This window comes from Cuculus canorus, chromosome 2 (assembly GCF_017976375.1).
Source record: "Cuculus canorus isolate bCucCan1 chromosome 2, bCucCan1.pri, whole genome shotgun sequence".
Lineage (NCBI taxonomy): Eukaryota > Metazoa > Chordata > Aves > Cuculiformes > Cuculidae > Cuculus > Cuculus canorus.
The window spans coordinates 100,369,404-100,396,528 of NC_071402.1; the positions used below are offsets into that span (position 1 = coordinate 100,369,404).

At 38.9% G+C, this 27,125-nt stretch overlaps 1 long non-coding RNA gene across 2 annotated transcripts; it reads left to right on the plus strand.

Annotated features, from left to right (window-relative positions):
- The first annotated feature begins 640 nt into the window (after nt 1–640).
- LOC128851432 (uncharacterized) lies at nt 641–25,628 on the plus strand. Of its 2 annotated transcripts, none has more exons than XR_008448814.1 (3): nt 641–972; nt 15,818–18,722; nt 24,272–25,628. It is a non-coding gene; the product is annotated as an uncharacterized LOC128851432 (long non-coding RNA). The 2 variants fall into 2 exon arrangements; XR_008448815.1 differs by having other exon boundaries at nt 24,275–25,628.
- The last annotated feature ends 1,497 nt before the right edge of the window (nt 25,629–27,125 follow it).

Consider the following 27,125-nt stretch of genomic DNA (forward strand, 5'->3'; position numbering starts at 1 on the left):
CACCTAGGTACATCAGACAAGGAACAATGCAAATACATGACAATAATTGTCCATTTTAAAGGGCTTATTTGCTTTTCTTCTTGGTGTTTCAAGTTCAGGGTTTTTTGTGTTTGTCCTTTTTTTTATTAATAAACTAGATATGTCTATAATTCTATAATTTCCTTTAGTGCTTTTTTAGCTTATGGAAAAATATAGCCATGCTTTCTTGGTATGACTTACGGATCGTTAAAAGAAAACATTTTAATTTCTAATAAAAAACTCAGGATTTTTTTGTTTGGTTTTAAATTCTTTTTCTAATAAATAAACTACTAAACCCAGGAGGTATATATTAGCAACTTGAAAAGCTTGAGTTGTGTTTTCTTCCAGTATTTGCTGTGAAAATCTCCCTTAAAAATTAAACACCATCTGCACTAACAAAATAGTCACAAAATGTCATCAACTATCCTCTTTTCTCTGAGTTCCAGCCAAAGCTCTCTGTTCAGCCAGGATGGTCTTCTTTCCTGGCAGCTTATCTTTCAGCACATGGAGATGGCCTACTCCTGCACCCTTCAGATTTCGTTCTTGGAGAATGTCCAGCCTTCCTGGACTTGCCCACCCTTCAGGACTGCCTCCCAGAGGACTCTGTCAACCAGACTCCTAAACAGGTCAAAGTCTGCGCTCTGGATGTGCAAGGAGGCTGTTCTGCTGATACCCCCTCCTCAGTTCTTCAAGAAGAAAAATACCATTTCATGAACGCTGTGCCCAAGAGATCCTCCAGCGACCACAACACCCAAAAGTCCTTCTCTGTTCATGAACAAGGTCCAGAACAGGTCATGTTCTCTGTGCATGAACAAGGCACCTTCTCTATTTAGCTCACTCATCAGCTGTTTCAGGCAGTTTTCTGCCACACACTTCAGGAAACTCCTGGACTATTTCCTCTCCACTGTATTATATTTCCAGCAGACATCTAGTATACTGAAGTCCCCCACAAGGGTGAGTGATCATGAGACTTTTCTCAGCTCATTCTTTCATCTGCTTCCTCATCCCAGTTAGGTGGTCTGTTACAGACTCTCACCATGCTATCTGCCTTGTTGGGCTTTTGCCTGATTGTTACCTGTAAACATTTCAGCCTTTCATCACCTCCGGACCTTTTAAGCTCCGGACAATCAAACCACTTCCTAATACAGAGAGCTACCCCACTGCCTCTCCTTCACTGCCTGTCTTCTGAAGAGCTTATAGCCATCCATTGCAGCACTCCAGTTGTGTGAGTTATCCCACCATGTTTCCATGATGGAAACCATATCATAGTCTTCCTGTTGTATAATGGCTTCCAGCTCCTCCTGTTTGTCCATGCTGTATGCATTGGTATAGGTGAACTTCAGCTGGGCTAACCTTTTTTGAAGAAGAAGCCCTAGATCCTGTGTGACAGTTCTCAGGTGCTTCCAAGGTTTCTAACAGAACATTAACCCTTATGTCTTTGCTGTCATGTCCTTTACCTTCACCGAGATGGCAGGCAGATCTTATTGTGTGCAGGAATCCTTTTGCTATTTTTTTTTTTGAGGAGGGGGAATTAATTTATTTCACTTCTTTACTTTTAAAAATACTTGAAAACAGTTTAATGTTGTGAGGAGGAAAGGATAGGAACAGCACATCTCAGCTACTTTTAAAACAAAGTTTTAGAAAGCCATGTGGAACTCTGCTGCATTTCTGACTGGTGAATTTGTACTAAATACATTGAGGATTTTGCCAAGCTTGAATACCTGTGTTGATGTGATTCCTTTGTGTTGTGTGTGGAACGTTATTTTCTCTGGAATTTACCTTTCAGTACAAGTTTGTTATTGCTGTCTCAAAAAAAAGAATCTGCCAGTTACAACTTTGGGCTAGGCAATATGAGAAGAAGCAGCAAGTTCTACAAGAGAGACGCACTTGTATATGATGCATCCTTGTGTAACACATTTATTGCTAAGGTGTATGTGTGGTAGCTAAACAGCAAAAATTCTATCTGTATGTTCAAAAAGTATCTCAGTAGTTTTTGTGATTACGAGAAATAGTTTTGGATCTGAAAATTGAAACATTGCTCTAAGTTTATTTTCATCATTTATAGTGAGTTAGAAGGATGACACAGCAGGACACAAGCAATCTAGATTTCAGGAGTGCATTGACAACAATTTCCTGACAGAGGCAACCGAGAGGCTAACAAGGCATGGTGCTCTGCTGGACCTAGTACTTCCACATCCCCATCCACTTCTTCCTCATTTGTAAGGTGCGGTCAGCTTTGGCTTCAGTGAACATGAGATGGTGGAGGTCAGCATGCTAGGAGAAGGTAGCAAGGCAAAAATGAGGACCAACAGATCTGTATTATCAACATTCTTCTCATGCTGACTCTAAAACACAGCAGCTGCTGGGAAGAAAATTAACTAATACCAGCTGAGCATAAGCATTACCTAGCAACAATTAAAACAATACTAGTTACCAAAATTCTTCTCATACTACTCCCAAAAGAGAGCAGCTACTGGGAAGAGAACTAACTCTATCCCAGCTGAAACCAGGACAGCTGATAAGAAAAAAATTCATAGGAAAATTCTCAGTTGCAGTATACCAAAATGGTAGAACTCATCAAACTTGGTAGCAAATCAAGATGGAAGCTAAGAATTTCATATAACTGTGTGATTAAAATCGCATTGTTTAACAAAAGGAGATATAGCTGATACTATGCTAGCACAGGATTGTTTTTAACTTGTTAATGCAATATTTCACTAATCCTTAAATGAAGGAAAGGTTTTGAAATTTCAAAATGAAGAGGAAAGGAGAAGTTTTAAAAACTATTAAAACTATGGGGTTTAAGGAGTTTTTATTTTAGGTTTTCTCTGTAAAGTGCAACAAACAAACAAGATCTTAGATCAACCATAACTGTAGGTCAACTTTGATATGCTATTTGACTTAAAGAAAAAAAGATTTTGTTTTCATCTGGATAACATTAAGTTTTGCAGTTGATACTTCAATAGAAATGTAAAATTAAAGAAAATTTCATGTACTATGGATTTTTCTGGTACTCCCTTTTCCATTAAATAGAATGAATTAACTTTCACTCTTGAAAACAAATATATTCCCTTTTTCATCCCCTCAAATTTTCAGATTTCTGAAGGTTTAACTTTGAGACAATCTGGAACTTGCCTGAAGCCAGAGGTGGGAAAACATTGATTTTCCTGATAGGAATAGTAACATTTGTTTGAGATTATTATTTTTATAATTTCTAGAATCTAGCACTCTGTTTTTGTAAAAAAGATTTACATTAGGTTTGAGGAAGAATTATTTTCAACATGTGACAAAAGTTATGAAGTGTAGCTGTGTTTTAAACTGTGTGCTACAGGAAAAAATATCATAACATAGAGAAACAAGCAATCTGTATTTTCTTTCTTTAAACTAATGCAACAATTTGAAATGAACCTAGTAGGAAACATGTGCATAATATCATAATAACTTTGTGATCACTGCATAAAACAATATGCAATGAGTATTTTTAATAAGACTAGAAACCTTAATTGCTCTAAGGTTTTTTGTTGTGTTTTGGGGTTTTTTTCCATTGCTCTTATTCTGAGAAAACGCTAAGGCAACAGCTGAAGCAACTTCCTGTGGTGGAAGCAATCCAAAAATCAGAACAAAAGACTCCTACAGACTGAACATGATGTCCTGGATTGTTATCATTCAGCATTTGTGTCTTAGTAAATTAGTAACCTTTCCTTGTTCTTATGCCTAGAATGCTTCAGCTTCTTGTCTAAGGGTGAGAAAACTAGTGGGTAGATGGTTTTGGTGTATTTAAAGCAATCACTCATGTTAAAAAGGCACCAGACAATTATTATCTTTTCTCTTCCTCTGCTGTTCTAATGAACTGTTTGTATTACAGCCCATGTGTTTCAACTTTTTTCTTTCCTTTTCTCCTCTCCATCCCACTGGAGCGAGGAAGGCATGAGTGAGTGGCCATGTTTTACTTAGTTGCTGGTTGGGGCTAAACCCCAAATCATTAGAAGAGCAATTTTGTCTATTAGTTCTTTATTCTTTTTTTATTCTAAGTTTGCTTAGTCCAGGACCTATAGAATTGAACAACTATTTTAAAAAAGATAAGTAGATAACCACAAGGAAGCTTTCCACACAAACAGTGTTAAAACACTGTCATATAAGATGCTGAGCTCTATACTTTCTTACTTATACCAAAAATGCCAGTAAATAAAACCCTTTTTATTAAAATAAGACTTGGTTTAGTTTTTTAGAAAGCAATCATCCTTTATCAGGCCTGGGCAACATGCAGAAGTGATCTCCATTAATCATGTTCAACAAAACAAAGGCTGGTTAGAGAATATATTTCCCACTTACATTCCTTTGTATAAATTTTCCCAGAAATCTTATGCATATTCTATTACTTTCAAAGGTCTAATTTTAACGTTATGAAAATTTGCAACAGTCAAAACTCTTGCTAATTTGGAGCTGGCTCCAGCTCTCTGCTTGACCTTGCGTTTTCAGATAAGATGAAAATTCCAAATCGAGATGATTATAGAATAAGAGACAACTGTTCAGCACAGATCATACTTCACACAAGGCGTTATCATTTTCAAAGAAAGAACAGTGTCTGGAAAACACCATTTTAAAGAAAACCTGCTATCAGGGAAAGAAAATCTGCTATCAGAAGGACATTCTGTCTAACTTTCAAAAACCATAACTGCATAGACAAAACTTAACCGTACTTTAGTTTAAATCAAAATATTCCACTTTGAAATATCTCACATATTGTATTATTACTGCTATTTAAAAATACATATTTTGTATATTTGTGGAATTATAACAGGCCCTGGATGTTCTTCCTACAAATTTATTTGAATCAGTAGGTGAATTCACTTTTCTCCAGATCTTTGATTCAAGATTAAAATCTTTATGTGGGAAAAATTATTAATTCTGGAAACTGCAAATATAGTATTTTGTAAATGCTTTTTCGTTCAGGAGATGTTCTTTTAAATTTGAAGTTGCAGTGAGTGCTTTTATAGTTATTTTCTGGAGTGCTAACAAAATTCTGAGAGGAAACATAGTTATGTCTTCCTTTTATAGCCTTTTTTTCAGTTCAGCATTGTTTTGTTGACTTAGAAATTCCATGTGTCTTGTGGAGAAGGGGGGTATTGTTTCCCCACCAGTTTACAAATGCCTGTGTAAAGAAGTTGACAAACTTGTTCCTGCAACCTGTGTTGCTGTGAAAGATAAGAACTGTCTTGTCCTTCTCCAGCTTTGACTGGAGAGTATTGTCATACACTGTGGGTGTGTTAGTGCACGCACACTTAAAATGAATGTATTTTAGCTCATGCTAAAATGAAAGTATACTTTGATCATTGATATACCTAATAGGTAAGAGCTAATGTGTTTCATTAATTAACAATTTTGACTATTAGGAAGCAACTCATCCACTTCACTAAACCTTAAATTTGGCTACTACTTCCTGTTCAGCTGATGAACAAGAACCATAGGCTTTGCTGATCTTTAATTCACAGTCTTGAAAGCATAAATGAAGAGTTTAATCAAAGCAAGTCTAAACTACTTTGGATGAATATTTATTGAAGTACCGAAAACTTGCAAATACAGAATTCTTATGGAGGCATCAGGGACCTTAGAGAGTGTGTAGATCAGTCTGCCTTTTTTTCCCTCTACTTTTTCTACTCCATACGGTGATGGAACCAAGGAGATCAACTTTCTATGATATGTGGATACATACTGGCTTCCTCTGCTTGAATTTAACCACCAGAAGAGCCATTTTAGTCTAATGTGAGCTTCATTAAAACCTTATGTAAAATAGAGAGGGTGGCAATGTGGCTTTTTGTTGCTTTAATAGGAATAAGAAAGAAGAACTTCTTTCAATGCTGATGAAAAAGTGGTGGGACTAGAGGCAGACAGTTTTGTTTGCTTGTTTTTAATGGGGACCTATATGTGATCCATTCCATCATCTATGACTTGGGAAATAACTGTTATGGGAATAAGCGAATGTATTTGCATGTCAGTTTCTGATATTAAAGGCTGCTGTCTGTAGCCAGACTGCCACCAAATGAACAGTAGAGTTTGCTGTGTTAATGTTCCTAAAATATCATGAGTTCTTAGTAGTCACTGACCGGCTTTGACTGGCCGACTGTTTGCATGAAACAATCTTGTAGCATTAAAATTTTTAGTGGGTTCTGCAACTCTTTACCTCTCGTTGGTCACTTTTGCCATAGACCTGGACAAAAACTGCTGATTCAGTGGAATGGGCTGGAGCAATGGGTTATTTCAGTGAGAAAGATACAGAGATATCGATCTAAGAATAAAGTAGTGACAGGTTAGCTAGCAGGGCCTTTTCTTAACATTTTTTCCTTGATGTTCAACCGCATTTCTAAAACTAGCAAGATCTACTAGGGTTTGCAAGTCCTGAATAATCCTAGTTAAGTGCTATTTCGTGGAATAAAGAGTGCAGAAGTCATTTGCATGCAATGTGCAAAGAATTTGTCCGCGGATTACTGACAATAAAATTGCCTTGAGCCTTCTCATTTCAAGCTCTTCAAGCATCTTAAATAATTTCTTCTCTATTTAGGATGTCTGTTTAGATATTTACACCATTATTACACAACTAATACAGTGTAATAGCTTTAAGAGTGTAAGCATGAAATTTAGTTTCTGTTCTTCCCTGCTTTTTGTAGTCTCTGTATTTGTTTTGACAGGGCTTTCTGTCAAGGTCTAAGTGGCTGGTATATTCACCAAACTGCAAATTGCTGTTAATGTTTGTTTAATTATGCAAGTATTTGTTCTAAACATCTATCATAACTGGCTAACTGCAGCACTTCATGTAGTATCTGCTGAGACTAAGGACACAGTTTACACTTTTTGAAAACAAAACAAACCAGTGTAACATCTTTGTTTCTTAATGTCTTTTTCCTTTAATTATTTTTGTAGTAATTCCCAATGTCTGTCTTTTTAAACATTGGATCTGGAATGAAATTTTGTTTGGTGAGGTTTTGCCAGGCATTTCTTTTTGTTGATGGCTCCTTCCCTCCTCCTGCCCCACCAAGTAGAGCGTGCTCTGAGACACATCAGTTAGTGCAAGGTGTGGATTTCTGGCAGTATCTCAGGTAAATACATCATGGAATCATCCATTTGTTGTTTAACTTATAGCACCCATACTTCCTACAAACCAAGAAGTACATAAGCACATTTACAGATTTTTGATTAGAAATCCTGAGATTCAGTAGATACTGGTTTTAAAGGCTGCTTGTTGGTTTTAACTGGTTCTCAGGATTCTTGTGTTAGCATACTTAGACTTCAGAAATATTACCTGCAAAATAGGTAAAAGCAGAATGATTTATTAAAAAACGTGGAGGCACTGAAATATAGATTTTATCATTCTAGAAGTAGAGTAGCTTAAACTACAGCCACCCGTTGAACAGCTGATCTAAAGTGTATTCAGCAGTTTGGAGGTTTATAACACTTCAATGTCATAACATCTTTTTATGGTAACTGTTAGAGTTAATTTCTTGTTCATAGGAAAAGGCAGTCAGCAAGTGCAATACTGTATAGTGTGACTGGCAAAGCCCTTGAAGAAGACAAAGTTAGATCTGAAAATGAAGATGTGTTATTTTAAGTTATGACTTACTGATGCTTGTATAAACAGGCTCAGAGAAGATCCAGTTATTTGGTATGAATAATTCTCTTAGCCTTCAGAAGGAGTCTGCCAGGCAGAACAGTAATGAAGGGCATTTGCCTTGATATTTCTGTTAGCAGTGTTCTTAAAAGTAGCCTTTGTCCAGTACCTTCTGGGACTATAGGTAAGGGCAAAGTGCATAGAAAAAGGATTTATGAAGAGCATTAAGTATAATTAGTAAGCCAACAATTTGGTTCTTTTAAGAATTGTCCAAGGGAGATCAGAGAACAAAGAAAAAATTACTTGTGCATTTTTTTCCTTTTTTAATTAACTATTTCACTATATTGTGACCTATTGAGATTGTGATGTGTTTCTATATAGCTAGTCATCTTCACCAGCTCAGTAGAAATGTTAATTTTCTCTTGTATAGATGCATATTGCCACTCACAAAATATTGCTGGGGATATTTGTACATGCAGGATACCAGTCTGACCATCTTTTCTGCTGAGTGTCTGGGTTCAGAAGTGTCTGGAAGTGTATTGCTGTAGAATGTATACAAAGAGAATGATGATTTCTCTATGATGATAAAAAAAGAGTCGAGCTAGCTCTCTGTTCCCGCTTTGTGTGTTTCCAGTACAAAGCAATGAAGAACTTTTTTTAAAGGCCTTGTAAAAGCATTAGTCTCTCTTCTGTACTAACCCCTGATGGCTTACACTTCACTTACTCAATCATTTCAATTATGATTACTAGTCATTATTGACCTCTTGGGTAACACAGCTACTGTTGACATCATTCTTTATCCAACACAGATAAGGCCTTATGTTCTGTTGCATTGTTACAGAGCAACTTTCCAAGTCCAAATTGTTTGTCTATATATGAAAATTTGTCTTTTGAGCTTTGTAATGAAATGTGTTTACAAGGGGGAGAGAAGGAGAAAAATCCCTGTAGATGAATGCAGTAGTCTCAGTGTAAAAACAATATTTCAGTAAAATACTACGGAGAATGTGTTTTCCAGCTGCTGTTTGTAGATCGTTGTTGCTAGGGTGCATGATATCACAGAGTATAACCTTGTTGCATGGTTACGGCTTGCATATCTTTGCTTTTCTTGACAACAAGGTTAAAGACTACATCCTCACCACTTAGCTGATTAGAACTGGCTCAGAAAATTAATGCTAGGAGAAAATAATGTTATATAGTCCATGTAACAATCAGGATGCTGGATTTCATTAACAAACTGTTAAACCTTTAAATGACTCATTGGAGGGCTGAACATGAAAACCTGCCTTGCCTGCATGATTTTATTGACTCTAGTTATGTGAAATTTCCTTCCATTTGATAACTTCCTGCTTAGGCACAAATTTTTGTAGGAAAGGGGAGATTTTCTTTAGAATAAAGCTCTCTACTTGCTACTTGCATTAAAAGAAACAACCATTTAATCATATAGTCACTGGACAATCAGATCATAGATCTTATTGCCCTTCATCTGTGCTTGTAGGCTGTAGAAGACCCTTCTCAGTTAACTCAAATATCTCTTTCATACTGATTAGGCAGTGTCAACGTGTTTTCTAGGAGCTGCATAAAAAAAGCAAGCAAGAGGTTTTTTTCTTGAAAAATCCCTATGCTCTGTGCTTGAAACAAGTCTAAAACAAAACAACAGCAAAATGGAAGAAGGTAACACACTAACACCTATAGCTGGAGAAAAGAAAGCAGAGATTTGAGGAGATAGCAGAAGTTTATTAATGTTTATGATTTACTAAAGTGCTCTTTGGGCTTTTATTTTCTTCTGCTTGGTAATTATGATCCCCAGTCTTCAATGGTAAACCTTTTTTGTTCATGATCTGTATCAATCCTCTCATGACCTCATTAATATAGATGTTGGTTATATTCTAAGCTATAAGACTGCTTGGTTACATTTGAAATGCTGTTCTTTCTTTTTCTACCAGCAGTCAGGAACAGAAGAGCTCACAGGGCTCTAAACTCCTGAAAAAATCTCTCAGCTCTTAGTCTGGGCTGTAAATCCATTGGCTTGTTAAAATCATTCCGTGTAGTGACCTGAAGAGTACTTGAAGTTCTGAACTGCCAAACTGAGGCTTTTATAAAACTGAGAAGTATACAAGCAATAAGTATCTTAAAATAAGTTAGATAGGATATTTTCATTAAAAATATTTTAGTGTCTTTCCCAGTTTTTCACTGCATTAATGCATTGGCATTAAGATAAAGAATTTTCATCAATAAATTAGCCTTCTTGTTACTGTCTTAAAAAGGAGATTTTGACCAACATCGTTCAGTTACCTTACCGTGGTACCTGTGTTCTGGGAGGAGACATATTGACCCCAAATTCCTGGTGTGTGATAAAGCAATCTCAGGGTTATTCTTGTTTCTGTGTGAGTAGTAAGTGTTTTAGAAATGCCTGTTAAGAATCAGTTAAGGTTGTTATGCTTCCTCAGCTGTGCTTTCTCTTTTTCTGCTCATGTCTAAGCATGAAGGCATGAATAAAAAATTAAAACGCAACTTATTACCTGCTCTATTTCCAGGAAGGGACTTTCTTCACTTGAGTTAAGGTAGCTAAACTGCTTTGTACAGTTGGTATAAAGGGCAGTTAGTACGAAACTGTTAATGAAGTTTGTAGTTGTGAATCTGTCATACTGAATGTGTTTCAGTTAGAGAGCACCATTGATCATTATTCATTAATACATTCCATTTGCTTAGACAATTGAACCATTTGGAAGAAAGAATTGCAAGAAGTACACGCTAGAGTCGTAATGAGACCTACATATGAATGACCAAACAGCATTGTCCCCATTTCAGTAGGGACTCGAAAGGAAAGCTGTTTAATGGACAGGTAGAGAGTCCAAATTCCACTGCTACCAGTAATTTATCATTCTTTTGTTTAAGATAAACATAAAATATCTGTAAATGAGCTTCAAATATTCACTTAGATATATGTGAATTACAAGCATGTTGCAATATGAAGGTGAATTTAAAACGTAAATGACCAGTACTAATGAGGCAGAATATTAGTCCAGGAGAATCACTGTCTGGTTTGACATGAATTAATCAAAGGATATTAAGGAACACTAAACTGAATATTCTTCCAGAGAGATGCTCTAACCACTCCTAATGTTCCAATATTCATGACTCTTATCATAATACTCTTCTGAAAAAGTAGAGATTTGAAAGAACCATCATCAGAAAACAAGCAGTTCTGCAAGAAAAGTACAGAAAATTTAAGTTCCTATAGTTTCCTTAAAATCCTTAGCCTTCCTTAAAATTCCTTACCAGCAGCCCTGTGTCAAATAAAGTGTAACGGATGTGTTACATTACCAAGTTCAAGTACAAAAGAGCTCCTGTCTGTACAGATATGGCTAAAAATAGCTGACATTACCAGTTCTTAGGCTTATCAGGAATTTGTTTTTCAAACTAACTAAACCCTAGGTGCAAGAGAATCACATCTGTTTCTGGAGATTCATGGATGGCAGCACAAGAGTTCTGTGAATTTCCCTGGTTTGTCAGTCAGATTTTCTCTTCCCGTGCCTGTACTGTAATTTTGCTCCTTGTTTTATTGTTCCTTCTAACATTTCTTCCCTGTGTACAGAAGGTCATGGAAATACTGTGATGTCTGCTCGTTTGGACCACCTCGGTCAGCTGCAGATTTGGCCTAGCTAAGTCTCACAAAAACTCCCAGGGCTGGAGGTATCAAAACCTCTTGGGCTCTTTGGCAACCTGTTTCCAGGGCTATGCATCATCTCCCTAAGAGAAGCTTGTCAGATATTTTTCCTAACTTCTAGCAAGAAAATGATGAAACAGGGACCGGTGTACTTCATCTTGGCACGGAATTCACAGCTCTAAAATAGCATGAAAAAAAATAGCACTATATCTTTCTTCAAATGATTTCCAAACATTTAACTATCTGTAAAAGGGAAGAAATAGGACTTACTTCTTACCAGCATTTATCCTGCTAAACAAGGTGAGAATTTATACCATGTTGAAAAGTGAACTTAACACATTACTGTCTTCTTGAGATAAAAATCTGGCAAGCCTGAAAATGGAAATTTGTTTTGTTTTCTCCTATGCCTCCACCTGATGCCTTTCTTAAGGACACATTCATGGCTATCCTTCTAGGACTGGTTGGGAAGAACATGCAGACTTCTGTAAGAACCACTTCATTATTAATATCCACTGAAAAAAGGATGCTTTATAAGGAACTGTATAAATCATGAACAAGTTTCTGAAGCCATAAAGTGCTTAATTAAAGCAATATCTTTGTGCAAAAGCACGTTCTTTTTTTTTTTTTTCACTACATATGAGATGCTTCTTCCCTTCCTCACCTCCCTCTTTACTTAAAATCTGTGCTCACACTGCAAGAGTGTCATGAATCCGTGCAATGCTGCCTGTTCTTTTTCTTGGAAACAGAAAAATTGTTGAGGTCTGTCAACCCCCTTCAAATGTTATGTGGGAGAAGAGTGTTGCCTTCTTTTCGCAGCAGTCAGTGTTTTCTTTGGTGGGCTTGGGGGTTTTATTTTCAGTATGTATGCTTAAAACCAGTTCTGTGGGGAAGTACTAAACATGTATTTATGTGTTTATTTTTATTACTGAACATTAGTATGCTGGGGGCATAATGATGCAGATTATATTCTCTGCTTTGTTGCCTTTGGGAAGGGACTCAAGCTGTCACAGACTGGCAGCAACAGATTGTTGGACAGCAGCTTTACAGTATGACATAATGTGCTCTTGAATTACCTCTAAATTGAATCAAGGGAAAACAACAAGTGATCTGATCACAACATTCCTCTGAGAGAGGGAATTTTCCTGCTTGTCAGGCTGCTGAGTGGGCTCTGGCCTTTACATTTGTAATGAGTGGGACTGTGTTTTTTTTTTCTAGTGTAGTATAAACATATTTAAAGAGAAGATTCCTTTTCCAGTTTGAAGTGCACTTCAGCGCTTGTTCTAGGACAGGCCATGTAACCCTGTCTGTTCTCACCTAAATCTTCATTTTTCTTCATTCATAAGCTAAGCTTATGAATTTTAGTGTGGATGAACAACTGAGAAAATGCATTAGAAATTATTTAATTGCTCTTCAAATAATGCAGCAACTATTAACACAATATCCATAAATTGACTCCTTGTGACTTTAAAAGTGAAAAAGCTGTGGAAATCAAGCTTCCCTGAGAAATATCCAGATGATTATTTGAATTTTGATGATTCTTCTGTAACACAGCTGTCATCTATATTGCTAAGCTTTGACTGTGTATTTTAATCTTTTATTTGGTTAGCTAAATATAATCTTCTAGGAGAAAGTAACATATTTTTCTAAAGGCAGGTAATACTGCATTGGGAAAGAGTAGTTTTGAGAATGGAGCTCTTAGCCGTTCTGTATTCTCACATGAAGCTAAAAAAGTCTTGGAGAAGTGCTAACGTTCATGACATTTTTCTGTTCTCAATCAGGCTGTAATTTCTAGCACGACATGGCCTTGATGTGTTCATCAAGTTCATCAAGGAAATCAGCTTTTATTTCCCTCTGAAGCTCAACTCAAAGTTTTGGCACTGTTTAATACCCTACTGTTTTCCCATTCAATCCAAAGGAGGGAACTGGTGAGGGGTGGTGGGGAGGCTGACCAGCTACAGCAGGAATCAAAGTCAGTAGTGGATGAGACAAGAGAGTGAATTTGCTCATACACACCAGGTGGGTTCTGGATTCATGTTCCTTTTGCAATAGGGTTTTTTTAATGTATTTAAAAGAGAAATAAATTTGAAATGGCTCTTAAGATATTTATATTCCTTTTTCAAGCAGAACCATGAAGACACTGTAGATAGTATCATACAAGAATTGTTTGGGATTTCCCATCTAGTCCTGCTCACTAGAACTGACAGATTTACTCCTAGCAGCAAGGAATATTGCAGGCATTACTGATATCTTTTGATCACTGCTCTCCATAAGAAAACATTCATCCTGACTTCATTTAAAGTTTTTTGTTGTTTGATAAAGTACTAGTTGTAATTATAGTTAACTTTATAAGAGTGATTTTTTTTTATTTCAGCAATCTATCTTGTGGATTCCCAGTCTGAATACAAAGCTTAAAGAACATTTTGACTTCCTGTGTTTATGGTTAGGTTTGTCTAAGTTGTAGGAACTAAGAACGTGCACTTTGGCCTTCCAGGTTCTGAGTATAAAGCTGTTCAGACAACCTTCCAGACTGAATGGTTTCCCAGAGAAATTAGTAAGAATGAGAGTATATAAGCCTTGCTACAAGTTCCACATGGACGTCAGTCTTTAGAGGTAGCAGAGAACTTGACTGAATAAAACCCTGAGCACTGAGCTTAGACCTAGTTTTGCCCTCAAGAAGTCCTTCCCAGCCTAAGTTATTTTACGATTGATCTGAATACACCCTACAATGTTTCTCAAGGGAAATATAGTTTCTATTATAAGAAACATTTTTTTAACAGACTTCTCAATTGACTTCTGAGAGAAGTTACTACATAAGATGCAAAGCATTGAAACACATGGACTAGTATAGATTGCAAAATGAGCCAGCAGTGAAACTGAATTTCTTTTATCACTGCTCAGAAGACTTTTTCAATTTTCAAAATGTTTGTTAGTATGTAAAAGAGCAAGGATTCTGATCAAATTTATTTTGAACATTTTGCATTTTCCTACCTGTTCCAATCAGCTTGGGTGTATGATCTGAATATCACAAATCTATATTTTGAAGAATTCAATTTCATAATTATTGGCAGTTCTTATCATTTATGCATTAGATCTTTTTAGATTTTAAAGTCCATATTCTAGGTACAGGGTTTGATATTCTGCAACGTGTTCTAGAGGCAGTGTTTTTTCACTGCCACTATTTATAATTGCCATGTTGTTTGGTATTTAATGAAAAAAACACAAACAGAATAAATTCTAATTTTAACTCTGTATTATTATTATGATTTTAAATCTTCTTAGTCCAACTTACTACACTTTTAGCATTTAGTCTTGCAGAAAATTAGACTATTTTAACAAAAGCTATAATGCCTAATCAAAAGAAGCAGACGAAGAGTGTCAAAACTCAAAGCTTTGCACCAGTTTATTTGTAATTCTCTGCTGGGGAATTTGAAGGATAGCCGTACAAAACTAGAGAAAGGGAAATAATTCAGAGTTTCTTCCAAGCTCTGAATTTCCTGGAGAGCACACAAAACAGTGCTGTTCTATATGTTCAGGCCTGCCTGATCTAAATCTGGGACTTTTTCTATAGCATTTGACCATTTTGTAGCAGTGTTTGGTTTTTCTCTGTAATGGTTAACTGGGTGGCCAGAAACATGCAGGATATACATATGAAATTCTCCCGTGGCAAAATGACCAAAAAGCTTTTGAGCATCTCATTCATAGTGGCTTACACAAGGAAGAAAGAATCGCACTAACAGTGACTACACCAACAGCTCTGTGCTAGGCACATGCAAAGCAACTACTTCCTTAGCCAGTTTCCAGGATCATCAGAAAATATCTCCTTTTGTTTGCTACAAATAGAATGTAATATAATATTATTTTTCAAATAGTGCAATTTAGCCTCTAAACTTCTCTTCATTTCTTCACCTTTTTTTAAATTATTTCTTTAATTGCTTGGTATTCCTTGTTTGCAAGAAGTTATGTCCTAAGCTTTGCTGGGTGAAGATTTTTAATTTGCTGTATAGGATCTTTGCCTCACAGGTGTCAATTGGGATAGAAACAATATGAGGCAGATCTTCCTCAGTTTGTCCTATGTTCACTGCAAATATCCATTGGAAGAACCTGGATATATGTGGTATAAAGAAAAATATAATGTACTGCACGTGTGAACAGTGAAGGAAATCAAAAGAGGAGAATTAGCTAGCTTGTATTGCTAATTAGGAAATAATTTTGACCACATTCTGACTTTTCCTCATAGGGGCCTGTGACCAGAAGAAATGACTGCATTTCCCATTCCATTTTATGTCTGTGAAAAAGTTACACATGCCTTAACTGTATTAAAGAGCAACCATAAATTGCACAGTGTTTTTCATAACAAAACTAAGTTTTCAGTAGCATGTAAATTTTGAAATTATTTGGACTGAAATCTTGTATGAGACATGTTTCAGGTATTAATAAAAATCCTTCGTAGGGGCAACCTAGTAAAATAGTTTGGGTCTTCTACAGTTTAAAGGAGATAGGATCACTTGCCAATGTTACACATTTTGTAGCTTTTTTCCTTAGGAAGACTGCATTCATCAGTACCATGCTGTTTGGGGGAAAGGAAAAGAAGTGGAAGTTTCCAGATACCACAGTAATGTGTTTTGCTCATGCTCGAAGACATTTTCCCAATGATAAGACATCTCAGTCTTGCATGTTCAGAAGACTTGCCAAAGCTTGAAACTTCTCACTGGAAGATATTAACGGGTGACAGAGGCTGAACTGGCCTCTTTCGAATGGCTTAGAATCCTGATGTGCTAATTGCTAGCATATGCAGACATTTCGGTTCTTTCTCCTCTCTTCATTGGCACCTTCATGCTATGGGACAGGGAACTTTAACTGACTTTAATATACAGTGGAAACCAGTAGAAGGGCAATGAAACCTGGGAAGAATTGAAGATTCCGGAGGTAGGCTGCAGTTCTGCAGTGCCATGTGTTATATGCGTATGGACTTCTTTCTTGATTCAGGGGTCAGAACCAAAATCCTAGTAAAATGAAGGGCCACAGAAGTGAAGTAAACTGCTCTCTGCATAATCTGTAACATTTGGTGCTGAGGTTGGGTGGTGACCAAGGCAGGAGTGTTCATGTAGGGGAAGAGGAAGGGAAATCTGCAAGAAAGCAAGTGTTCTTACTGGTAGATAGGTCCTAAAAAATAGGCCCTGGAAACTATGTGTGTTTTTTTAAATGGGAAATTTTAAACAAAGCTATCATCTGGCTCTGCATTCACTCTGTGTCATCAACTTAATAGATGTTTCAAAAAAAACCCCCCAGTAACTTGAATTATTCTCTGTGCGAAATCTGTTGAAGACTACTTAATCTACCACTCTAATCCTGATAAACTGTTGGAAGTACTCGGGCACTGGAGGTTGTCTACCTAGTCATCAGTAAATCTCTCTCCCATAAAAGCCTCATAGACAAGCTGTTGGTCTAGGGGGTGGATGAACAGACAGTGAGGTGGATTGAAAACTGGCTAAATGGATGGGCCCTGAGGGAGGGGACCACCCAGCTGGAAAGCAGTTTGGCAGAAAAGGACCTGAAGGTCAATGAACAATAAGATGGGGATCAGTGGGGTAAACCTGCTCCCACTGTAGGGGAGAATCAGGTTCATGACCACCTGAGGAACCTGAACATATATAAGTCTACGGAACCTGATGAGATGCACCCCAGAGTCCCGAAGGAATTGACCGATGTGGTTGCCAAGCCACTCTCCATGATATTTGAAAGGTCATGGCAATCAGGAGAAGTCCCTGGTGGCTGGAAGAAGGGTAACATTGTCCCTATTTTTAAAAAGGGTAGAAAAGTTGACCCTGGGAACTACTGACCGGTCAGTCTCACCTCTGTGCTTGGGAAGATCATGGAATAGATCCTCCTAGAAAACATGCTAAAGCACATGGAGGACAGGGAGGTCATTAGTGGCAGCCAGCATGGCTTCACCAAGGAGAAGTCCTGTATGACCAACCTAGTGGCTTTCTATGATGGGGTAATCACAGCAGTGAACATCACCAACGGATGTGATCTATCTAAACTTCCGTAAAGCCTTTGACACAGTCCCTTCTCTCTAAATTGGAGAGATGTGGATTTCATGTGTGGACTGCGGTGGATAAGAAATTGGTTGGATGGTCGTATTCAGAGAGTAGTGGTCAAAGGCTTGATGTCCAGATGGAGATCCATCACAAGTGGTGTCCTCCCTCAGGGGTCTGTACTGGGACTAGTGCTCCCCTCCGTTGAACCCGGCACCACAGAAGAGGCTCTCAGGCGATATCCCAAGCTCTGTCCTTAGGGAGGTCAGCTACTGCCCGAACTCTACTATTTGTTGCTGGAAGCACAAAAACAAACATGCAAATGGCCAGCCTTCATACAAAATGTTTAAGGCAAAGAAAGAAGCATAGTCAGGCTTAACATTCCACCCCATGACAAACATTTGTCACAGAACTCATATAAAAGGCTCGGGTCCATGCTGTCTGTAGTGGTGACACTTACAAGAAGGGGAGAGGATAAGGAGAATAAGGCCGAGGAAGAGAGAAGGAAGATCCACAAGCTATCAACTTGCCCAGTCAAAAAACACAGGGTATTTCCTAGATCCACAAGCTCCCATCTTGTGCCTAGGCCTCTTTCGACTTGTACATTTGAAAGACAAGAGGAGTTTAGGATTGAGATATACCATATAGGGGAAGAAAGACAGGGAGGAAAAGACAACCAGGATGGCATGCGTGATTATCCAAGGGTCAGGATTAATATAACAATAGCCAAGTGAACCAGTATGAGTACAAATCTAACAATCAAAAAATAACATTTTAACAAATAGGGTTGTGAAAAACAGGGAAGAAAGGTTGGCTTTGCACCAGTAAACAATGCCAAATAAGGACATGTAATGCTACCCCTAAAGACCCCCATGATGGACTATGAGGGGAGAAAGATAAAACACTAAGCCACATAGTTATCTGGTTTTTCCTAAGGATGGAATTTTCGATCCCAAGGACAGAACTCAAAAAACTGTGTGATGATGATAAAACATAGAATTCTGACATAGAGACTTTTTTAGTGGGGCGGTGACTGTATCTGATTGAAGCCAGATAACAAGGACTGGTACAATGGTCATGGGAAGGACCACCATCTGGGCCAGATAATGCCCAAAGACAGCCTAGGCTCTCTAAGAGCATGTGCAAGCTTGGAGGAAAGATCACCCTTGCACCCTATGCACAGTCGCATACCTACGCCTAACTCTGCATTTGGTGTTGTCACTCCGCAAGTCAATTTTCGCACCCCACATGGGACCCTCTCTGTCAGGCTGCGGGACCTGCTGAGGATGAGGACTTCTCTGGGCGCCCCCAGATTTTCTCAGGAAGACTACCTTCACTCACCCAGACCACCGCAGGGACAGACAAGGACCATCTTTGAGCCGACAAGATATGTGAGGTAAAGGGGGGGGCTGTAAATCATGGAGAGACGTCTCATGTATGGCTAAAAAAGTCTGTGCAACTTACCCCCAGAGGCTCCAGGGAGGTTTGGTTTGGTCCAGTCTGGTTTGGTTAAAAGCTCAATTTCCAACGGTGTTTTGATGGGCTGTGTTACTGGACTCCTGGAGTTGTACTCCTTGGAGTAATAATTATTGTATGTATGTACTATGGGCTGTGGTGTTGGACTCCTGGAGTTGCACTTCTTGGAGTAATAATTATTTGTATGTACATACTCTTAATTGTTTGGTGTGCCAGGTACTGTTTATAGTTTAAATATCCATAACATTGGAAAATTGTGGATCCAATAGTGAACAACTCAGGCTGTTATCATTGACTGGTCATAACCAACATTGTATTGAGCTAGCTTTGAAATGAGTGGTTGTGTGCATGTGTGTGTTTGAGACACAGCATCGCTGTGAAGTGAGTGAGTGTCCTGATCTGCAGTTCCGTGACCCCGCAAGGAGTGCAGCCAGAGACTGACAAAGCACTTAAAACGTTTGTAAGACTTACAAAATGGTTTTGTTACGGGGGTTTGAGCACCCTTTGTCTTGGTTAATCCTAGAAATACATCTCTGAGACCTTTCAATCTCAAATGTCCAGTAAACTGGCAAACTGGAAGATTAACCTGGGACCTTTGGAGTGGAAGGCTGCAGAGGGTGAAATTTTAAAATACCTAGCATAGAAGAAAAAAAAAAGAAAAAAGGAAAAAGCCCAACCTTGCAGCTTATTCCCCCCTCCTCCCAGAATGTGAAGTTTTTTTCTTTTCAGTCTGCAGGAGTGAATGGAGTTAACGGTGTTATCTCCACAAGCAGTTCTATTGTTGTGTGTGTAAGAAGGTCTTTAGCAAGTGTATGCCGGAGATAAGGATAGAGGATTGTGATAGAGAAGGGGAGGTGACAGTGCATGTCTGGACAGTCTGTGGAAGGGAAAGCTTCATATCAGTAAAAAGGACAATTTTTTTTTAAAAAAAAAAGGTTTTCGTGGGAGCAGAGATGGGGACTGGTGTGTGTTGAAAAGGACAATTTGAAAGTGTAAAAGAAGGTTTGCATAGGAGCAGAGAAGGAGATAAGAGAATGGGAGGAACAGAGGGAAAAGAGATACCGAAGAAAACGGCTTTAAGCTGCATTCTAGCACACTGGGAAAAATTAGTTGGACATAGGGAAATAGAGAATAAGAAAATTCTTATAAAATATTGTAATCAGTGGTGGCCTCTCTACAACCTGGATGATGGGGAAAAATGGCCCCTGAATGGGATCCTCAGTAATAATACTCTTCTACAACTGATGTTGTTTTTAAGAAGAGAAAGAAAGTGGGACGAGGTAATACATGCAGATATTTTTTCACCCTCCAAAATCACCAGGAGTATCAGAGAAACTGTGGACTGACACCTCCACAAGATCCTATGGTATTAACATTGAAAAAGGAAAACAAGAAAAAAGGAAAAAGAAAGTCAAGAAGATATTGTTCAACATGTAGGATAGGGCAGAACACAATGCAAAGACATACTCTCCCTTGATCTAGGGTCAGAAGTAGGGATGCAACAGCTGGTCTTTATATTCTTACAAAAATCAACACCAGACATTCGAAGTTACAGAAATTAAGGCTGACGGAAAGTACGGATCTAGAGAGGCTGTTAGATGAAGCCTGGAGAATATATAGTAACCGAGAAGAAGAAGAAAAGAAGAAGGATAGGAGGATGCTGGTCGCAGTGTTACAGGAAGCTTGGGAAATAAATAAACACGGATCTAGGAAGGTTTTGGGAATAAATCAATGTGCATGGTGTAAAAGGGAGGGTCATTGGAAAAATGAGTGTCCTGAGAGAAGAAAAGGAAACAGGATACAGGCTCACGTCAAGGAGGACTGATGGGGACCTGGGGAATCTATCCTAGAGGATCCACTGGTTGTATTAAAGCTAGGGAAACAACAACAAAAATTGGAGGTTTTGGTTGATATGGGAGCATCATTTTCAGTTTTAAATCAAGCTTTGACACCTATTGATGATATTGTAACTGTAAGGAGAGCTACTGTTCAGAAGGAAAAGGCATACGTTTTGAAACCTCTTGGTTTTAAACTGAGAAAACAGTGGAGGGTACGTACATATTTGTATATGCCAAATTCACCAAAACCTTTGTTGGGGAGGGATTTGTTGGAACAATTGAAAGCGGAAATAAAATTTGAAAAAGGAAAAGTAGAATTTAAGGTAAAAGACCACCAATTAATTGGAGTTTTAAGCTTAGCTCTCATCAATATTCCCATCAAAACTGAGATACCCGAAGAAGTCCAGAATGAGGTATACCCAGGGATATGGGCATTGGAGGCACTGGGAAAAGCAAAAACTGCCTCCTCAATAGTAGTTAAGGTAAAGCAAGGGGCAAATCCTACAAGAATCAAACAATGTCCACTAAGAATGGAAGACCGGAAACGTAGCCAACCGATAATAGATCAGTTTATTAAATATGGACTATTGATAGAATGTGAGTCAGAATATAATACCCCTGTTTTACCAGTAAAAAAAATGGATGGGAAATACAGGAAATCCAATATCTCATGACTTTTTGGAAACAATCGAAGCCATATACTCCAGTCGCCTGGACCTGAAAGAAGAACCACTGAAAGATGCTGAAGGCTCCTGGTACACAGACGGGAGTAGCTTCGTTTGACAAGGCATTCGTAAGGCTGGATATGCGGTAACCACCACAGATCAGATGATAGAATGCAAGGCCCCAAATACCTCAGCGCAAAAGGCAGAGATTATAGCCCTGACTCGGGCATTGAAACTGGCAAAAGGGAAAAGAATCAATATTTAGACAGATTCCAAATATGTCTTTGGGGTAGTTCATGCCCATGGGGCAGTCTGGAAAGAGAGGGGACTTTTGTCTACCCAAGGAAAACAGATAAAACATGCTGAAGAAATTCTTGAGTTATTGGAGGCAGTCCAATTGTGAGAAAAGGTGGCCATCATGTACTGCAAAGTTCATCAAAAAGGAACAACTAGTCAAGAGCTGGGAAACTCTATGGCAGACCGCAAAGCTAAAAGAGTGGCTGAGTTTAGCCCACCACAAATAGAAGTGCAATCCCTGGTCCCTGATGGTAAAACAGAAGTCGATAACTGTGATCCTAAATATTCCAGAGAAGATCAAAAATTAATTGAAGATTTGGGGGGAAAGGTAGAAGAAGGGCAGTGGGCAAAGACTTGGCAAGGGAAAATAATAATAGTGTCTACAATATTATGGGCTGTAATTATGGCAAAACATGGAAAGACGCAATGGGGAACAGAGGCCCTGTATAAATATTTAAGTCAAAATATAGTTGCTCGTAACCTATATACCTCCATCAAGCAGGTAACTCAACAGTGTGAAATACGTCTAAAAACAAATCCTCCAGTAAACCGGAAGACTAAGTTAGGACAAATAGGAAAAGGAAGTCACCCAGGACAGCATTGGCAAATTGATTTCACAGAATTGCCAAGAAAATGGGGGTATAGGTATTTATTGGTTTTAACAGATACCTTTCAGGATGGCCAGAAGCTCTCCCTTGCGGAACTAATAAATTTAGAGAGTTAAATAAAGTATTGTTACAAGAAATAACACCAAGGTTTGGGGTCCCAGCAATAATATCTTCGGATTGAGGGCCCCATTTCATTGCTAAACCTGTTCAGAAAGTTAGTAAAGTATTGGGAATAGACTGGCAATTACATACGCTTCACAGGCCACAAGCAAGTGGCCAGGTGGAAAAGATGAATCATTTGATTAAGTTGCAAATTGTAAAATTGGGGCAAGAAGCTGGATTGCCCTGGCCTCAGTCATTACCTTTGGCCCTACTGAGAATTAGAACGAAGCCAAGGGCCAAGGAAGGATTGAGTCCCTTTGAAATATTATATGGCAGACCTTATGATATACAAATGGGTACAACAACACAAATCGGAAATGAGATATTGTCTGAATATGTGATAAGTTTACAAAAACAACTATAAAAAGTTGAAAGACAGGGTTTGAGAACTCGAGGGAGAGGTCTTGATGGACCAATTCATAATACTGTGCCAGGTGATTACGTATATCTCAGATCTATTTCAGACTCATCTTTAGAACCAAAGTGGGAAGGACCCTTTCAAGTTCTACTAATATCTCATACCACAGTCAGGATTAAAGAACCAGCATCATGGATACATCATACCAGAATCAAGAACGCTCCTATGCCATGATGGGAATCAACACCAACTGGACCCCTAAAGCTCCGAATCCAGCAAAAGGATGGAAAATAACTGTGTTTGTCATACAGGAATTATTGGTAGAAATAGTGATTGCTTGGGAACAGAACTCATCTGTAAAGACGACTAAATCCATAGCAAGCCATCTTAATCGTTCAGATTGTTGGGTGTGTACAGCTCTTCCCAGAGGAAGTCCAGGGTTAGATTTGTTTGGAATATTATCTACAAATTTTACTTTGAATGCCTGGAATAAGACCCACTGCACCTTTGGAAAGGATGTGCAGAAAAAAAAAAGGGGCCCAAATTTGATTTACAAGTGTGGAACCAGAAAAATATAATATACCTAAACAACCAAACAGGAGGCCAAAATGTGGGGACATTTAAATCACTTAGAAATGTAAATGTAACCCCCAAAGAGATTAAGAAGAAAGGCAAAGGCAAGTTATTCTATCTAAGTAAGCAAACTGAGCAATGTAAGCTGGGCCCTGGATTTTGGTGTCTTTGTGGGGACATATGGGCCAGAAAGAGTCTACCCGTTAATCGGACAGAAACATGTGTGGGAGGATTCCTGATGACCTAGAGCGAAATATTCAATCGATCAGAGATTCCTAGTGGTATAATAAGGTCATCATGGAAAAGAATAAGAGGAACTAACCCTCTAGCACAAAGGCCAACCGCTTTTCATAGCTTTGCAAGGTGGTTCCTCCCCTGGCTAGGAGTTAGCAAACTCAAAAAAGCAATAGTAAACACCTTGGCAAAAATGGAAGTTATAACCAACCACATTGCAGATGACCTTACAGCTCTTCAAACTGAGGTAACCTCCTTGGGTAAAGTTATGCAACGAAATTGAATGGTTCTGGTTATGCTAACCGCACAACCAGGAGGGGTACATACTTGATAAATACAAGTTGTTGCACTTATGTTGATCAATCAGGAAGAGTGATAAAAGATATAGATGAAATTTTGAAACAGGCCAAAGTTTTGCATAGTGTAACCTTAGATGACACCTCGTATGAGTTTTCAGAACTATGGGAGAAACTAACTTCTTGGTTACCTAATTTTACCAGGCTGAAACAATTATTTGTTGCTATGATAGTTATGATCATCTTAGGAATTCTAATCTGTCTTATGTTGCAATGTTTTAAGCATTTTGTTTGACTACTTGAGGAAATGGTATTATGTAGGCAAAAGAATTTGCTTAGGATAAAAGAAAGGGGAGAATTGAAAGAAGAAATCATTTGTTAAATGTTATAAGCTTGAATTAACTAAAATATAGAATTCTGACATAGAGTTTTTTTTAGCAGGGCAGTGACTGTACCTGGTTGAAAACAGATAACAGACTGGTACAACAGTCATGGGAAGGACCACCAGCTGGGCCAGATAAGGCCTGAAGACGGCCTAGGGTCTCTAAGAGCATGTGCAAGCTTGGCGGAAAGATCACCCTTGCACCCTGTGCACAGCCACATACCTGCACCTAATTATGCGTCTGGTGTCATCACTCCACGAGTCAATGACATCCTCAAGATTATCCTTCACCATGACTTTCTTGCTCCCAGTCAAGATCAATGGGTCTAGACCTCTCTTCCTGAGGAGCAATAATAGCATTAACAGAGAATATCAACTGAGAAATATGCAACTTCCTTATGAAAGGAAATATTCAACTTAGAGAAAGCCAAATTCTATAATACAAGTATTGTGAAAGTAGCCACATCAACTATATTAAATACAAACACAAAATCAACAGTCGTGGGAAAAGGTCTCAGCCCATCATCAGCAGGGAGATCATAGCAGTGTGTCAGAACATGTCCTCAGTCCACGTGGCTCCATGGTATATCATTGAGGTATTTTTTTTTCCTGATAAAAAGAAAGAAAACTCTGTCCAAGACAGGACCCATTTTAAAAAGAAGGAACAATCCACTGTTTATTTCTTTTATTCCCGTTTCTGTGGGCATCGGTGGCTATCCACACATACAGATCAAGAAGAATTGTTTAGAGAAAGAGGTGCCTCTCAAAATTTGGGAGGCTCACCAGGACAGGCTGTCCTGGGCAGTATCTAGATTTGCCGAGGGGGAAAGTAGCTAGTAAATCCCCTTATTTGTTTTCTGTGAGCCACCTGAAGTAAGCCCACTGGCTCCTTTTCGAGGCAGCTAAAGGTAGCTCCATGAGATTTCTCAGCCTGGGGGGCTGGTAATCTTCCTGACAGGAGCTGAAGTAGCAGGAGCTGAAGTAGTGGCTTCTGTTCCCTTTTTAACAAAGGGGCTTGCAGGCATTTCTTTTCTGGAGTGGATTTTGTCCAGGGGCTGTTGCTTTTTTGCCCACCAATGCACATTAGATAGGGGCAGGCCAGGCATTAAGTATTGGGAAACGGCCTTTCCTCCTCCTTTGACTCAGAGCAACTTTGTGAAGCCTCAAGGAGTCAGGGGCATCTCTTATGAAGGAAATAATTTTGCCTGGGTTTGCTAACATTAGCATCAGGTCACACATCAACTGCAAGTAAACTGCCTTTTATATGCTTCCAGTGAGGTGGCCAATCCCAGGAGTAGGGGTTGCAATCACATCATCCTGCTTCAAAAATCCATTTCCTCCAACCCAGCAAAGTACTGTTTGAATCACAAAGCATGGTGGTCCCTCATGCTCCTGCAACTGGGCAAGCTCCTGCAGTTCCGTTAGGGCATGTTCATTTGCTTTCACTACAGCAGAGGTTTCAGACTTCTTCCCCTTATCAATAATAATTAGGGGCTGAAGTTTGAAATCAGAATCTGCATCAAGAGCAAGTTCACATTCTGCCACTCCCTTATTAATAATAATCACGGGTTGGAGTTCGGGATCAGAATCAGGAGTAGGACCCAATTTCAGCACCCCCTCCCCTGGAAAACAGCGAGCCTCATGCTCCAAACTGGGAAAATCAGTTTCCCTACCGGCCGAACACCCACAGAGTAGCTGTAATATCAGCCTCTGTTCATGTGCATAAGCATCCTCTAAACTACCTTGCAAAATCTCCTTTGCACTTTTTAGATCAACCAGCGTCTTTTCTGCTCTCAGCAGCTCTGTCCGCTCTGCCTCCAGCTCTGTCTCCAATGCCTCATTCACTGTTTTCAGTGCTTCCACTCCTCTCTCCATTTTAAGTCTCTCTGACTTCCCTTTCTGAGCAGCCGTCCACACGGCTGCTGCCAGGGCTACAAGCATCACCAACAGAGCCAAAGACAAGTGAGAGCAATAGAAAGAAGGCATATCCCATCATAACCATGCCAGAAATCACTAATTTCTTCCCCCTGTTGCCACTGCAAACAAACACTGCTCGCTGCACCAAAAATGTCCCACCTCAGACCCACGACGCACACACTCATGTCCAGGCCTGACTTGGGGTAAGAGGGCAGGGTCATTTATCTGTGTGGTGATACAGAAACCAACAAGGTCACTCCCAGAGCAAAAATCAAAAGCAATATTTATTCTGGCTCCGGCAAACATAAACAGACAAAAATACTTGGGTGCACAGACGAGACACGGGATGCGACTTCCCAAAATTACAGAAACAAATCCTAACCTGTTCAGATCACAATCTGATCCCTGAACGCAGCGCAGGTCACTCAGATCCGATTCCATATGCACACCGGAGGGTAACAGGAGGGAGACTGAGAGAAGGAGAGAGAAGGGAAAAGGAAAGAAATCACCACATCGATGAGCAGCAGCAGTTCTTTGGGAACACATGGTCACAGCAGCAGCTTCTTCCAGGTCGCGTGGTCTAGGCTGGTCCAATCGACTATTATTATAGACTGTCGCATCTAAATTAGTGAAGTTCTGTGCAGGGCCAATTGATGTGGCATTTAATGTAAGAAAACTCTATGCAAGATCATGCAGGAAGGGATGGTGATTTTTATTTTAAAGATCATCTCACTTATGCTCACTTTCTTACATGTCACCCATTCTTTCAGACCTATTCTTTCATACATACCTATTTAGAAGCACCAAAATGTTTGTACCCAATTGTTCTGGCCAGTTTTACTTCTGATGAGAGAACAAGGAATGTCGGTTACCAAGACCTCAATACACATCCTGGATTATTTGTGATGAGTAACCACATCTTGGTTCTCTGTGTGTACCTTTTTTTACCTTATAAGTTCACAGTGAGTGCCATCTTTTGCTTTTCCATCACGT